Source organism: Micropterus dolomieu, linkage group LG23 (genome assembly GCF_021292245.1).
Source record: "Micropterus dolomieu isolate WLL.071019.BEF.003 ecotype Adirondacks linkage group LG23, ASM2129224v1, whole genome shotgun sequence".
Lineage (NCBI taxonomy): Eukaryota > Metazoa > Chordata > Actinopteri > Centrarchiformes > Centrarchidae > Micropterus > Micropterus dolomieu.
Genome location: NC_060172.1, coordinates 34,377,383 through 34,380,528, shown reverse-complemented (window position 1 = coordinate 34,380,528; position 3,146 = coordinate 34,377,383).

Below are 3,146 nucleotides of genomic sequence, written 5' to 3'. Positions count from 1 at the left end.
CCACCGTCCAGTCAGCAATCCCTTTACAATGGTTTTTGCGATGTTGGGAGTTGAGGGCCAGCAGTGACTCGTTATATCCATTATAATATATGGCACACAGGAAGACATGGAGGGCCACTGACTTAGAGCCACACTGGACCATAATGTCTGTGTTAACTGAACAAAGTGAGGATGAAACCAGAATCAGCTTTAAGTATTTGAACATGACTCAATCAGTCACTGATCTCTCCGGAACTGACTTCTTAAAGGGGTACTCTACCTGTGTAACAAGAAGGCTCTATCTGTAGTGTACAGGACACACACCCTGAGATAACTTCCTAGAGTGATGTACTTATTTTAACCCAAACCTTTTTTTTAACAAATTTCAAAAACTCCCTTCAGGAAGACAATGTAGTGCACCCACAGCAAAGAGCAACACCTTTAAGAGACTAAACAAATGACTTCTTATTAGATATTGACTGCTGCTGTTTTCATGATTGCATTTAAGATGTGTATTTATTGTAATTATTTTTACACTTTCATCCTAACCTTTCGTTATTACAGGCCCACTCATTCATTCTCTCTATCTCATGTATTTTAACCATGGCAGAGGATGTTGTAAAGTGTATGTGTGTCTGTGAAGCCAAAGACAAACTTCCACATGAGTGTACAATTAGATATCTATGCGAGTTACAAAGAGGGAGGAGCAATTTCGGAAAGTAAAAGTCCCGTTCATTTTCCCATAGACACTGTTATGTGACTGACAGTTGGAACACTACAGTCTACAGCTTGGATGGACATGATCTCTCTTGGGGGAATCATCAACATGCACCTCACCTCAGTGTCCGTTTTCCACCAGATGGTACCAGCTCAACTCGCCTTGACTCAACACGACTCTCTTAGTTTTCCATTGGGCAAATCTGGTACCTGGTAGATTTTTTGGTATCACCTCCGTCGAAGTTCAGTGTGTGCTGAGGCAATACCAAAAGCTGATGTGACAACACTGCAAACTACTGATTGATCAGAGAGAGAATTGTCACTATTCACTGCATCATCATTGTGCGCACCAGACAGGATGTCCTGAACAAACCCAGAGATTGCGAGATAGTAACTGTAACAATACTCTCTGTACTTTATTACTTTATTATATATAACCCAGCCACATACCGAGAATCAAAAACAGCATCTCTTCGATATCCTCCATTGTCTTATGTGTGAAGAGGTGTTTGGCACGTGGTGTGTGCGGATTGCGAGTGGGTGCCGCATTGAAGATTACATCACGGCAGTTTTGTGTGGCATTGCTATGACAATCAGCTATATTGAGGGGGTTCTATATCTGCAACGGAAATGGAGGATGGGGCACCAAAAGCGAGGTGAGTCGAGCTGGTACCAGCAGTCGGTAAGCGCCAAAAGACACAGTTCTCAAGTAGCCAGACTGTCAAGGTGCTTACTGGGTTGCAGGAAACAAAAAAAGTGTGAAAGTCAGAGGAGTGGGGGGAGGAAGGGAGGTCAGAGTGGATGAAAAGGACGAGAGAGTGAGCACGGCTAGTTTCACTGACCTGCTCTTCTGAATGTGGGGTGTGTTTTGCAGAAATGTTTTCCTTGGGCAAGAAGAAGTGTGGGAAGTTGATATGCAAGAAGGGCCAGCCACATTGTCTTCATAATGCTGGAAAAAAACAGATGACATAAATCAGAAGTGCACATGAGTGCCTCTCTACTGGGTCAGAGATCAAAAAGGCAATGAAATGAAGAAATGTATGATTAAGACCTCCAACTTAAAGCTAGTGTGCAGGACTTTTACATGTAAATGAAAGTCTGTCACATTTAAGCCCTTGCCAAATGAGTCCCCGCCACTGATCATCGCAAGGTAAATCTCTGTATTTGCTGTATATTTGATGTCTATGCGGACATTCCCACTGGTGCCTTGGCGGTGATGTGTTTTGTTTCTGCCAACAACAGCGACAACCCACTGCTGCTTATTCATCCTCCACAACATCAGGAAGACATGCCTGTTCCTCACCAGGAGGCAGAATGTGCCATCTGACCTCTGCAGCTCTTCCAGAATGCAGTAGCTCAGCTGGTCTTCAACATACTTAAGTTCTCCCACACTGCACCACTCCTCTGCTCCCTGCACTGTCTACCATTGGGAGTCCCATTTAGGTCACTGGTTGCCTACTATTCTGTGAATGGACATGGTCAATATTAGATGAATTTGATGTATTTGCTCGATTCTTGCAATTTTTGGATTTTTGGGTATCCAGATGTTTGAAATGCACTTATTGTAAGTCACTTTGGATAAAAGTGTGAGCTGATTCAAGGTATCAAGGTCACATCAAAAGTTTCTAGTCCCTTAATGCTACACACACAGAACTTAACAGCTTATGTAGCCTATACTAAAATATGGTAACATGAAATAAATAACATAAAACAATATATAGTCCTACAGTTATTTATATACATATATAGCCTGTACACACCCAGAAAATAATTCTGCAGTGAATCCAACAAAGGTTAAAATCAAGGGCAACTGGACTTGGTTGAAGATACTGGAAGACGTTTCGTCCCTCATCCAAAGGACTTCTTCAGTTCTGACTGACTGGCAGGGAAACTCAGTTATTTAACCTCAGTGGGGTCGTTGGCCCGGGTCATAAGACTACTATAAGACTACCGGTGGCCAAGACTGAACGACCATCGTTGGTATCTTCCCCTGAGGCCAATAGGTTACGTTTGTTGAGTTGGGAAGTGATGAAAGGACAGCATTGTAAGTGGGGGATAAGTGGTGGCGTAGACCCCCTCCCCTGTTCAATGACGGCTTCTCGACCCTGGTGTAGATGCTTCCTTGACACCTCTTTCAAACCATCCATCTTCTCTGTCTAAAATGTGCACCTGGTGGTCCTCAAACGAGTGTCCTCTGTCCTTCAGATGTAAGTAGACTGCAGAGTCTTGACCTGAGGAGTTGGCCCTTCTGTGTTGAGCCATGCGTTTGTGTAGTGGTTGTTTAGTCTCCCCAATATACAGGTCTGTGCATTCCTCACTGCATTGGACCGCATACACTAGATTGCTTTTCTTGTGTTTGGGTGTGCGGTCTTTGGGGTGGACCAGCATCTGTCTTAGTGTGTTTTTGGGTTTAAAAAACACAGGGATGTTGTGTTTGTTGAAAATCCTCC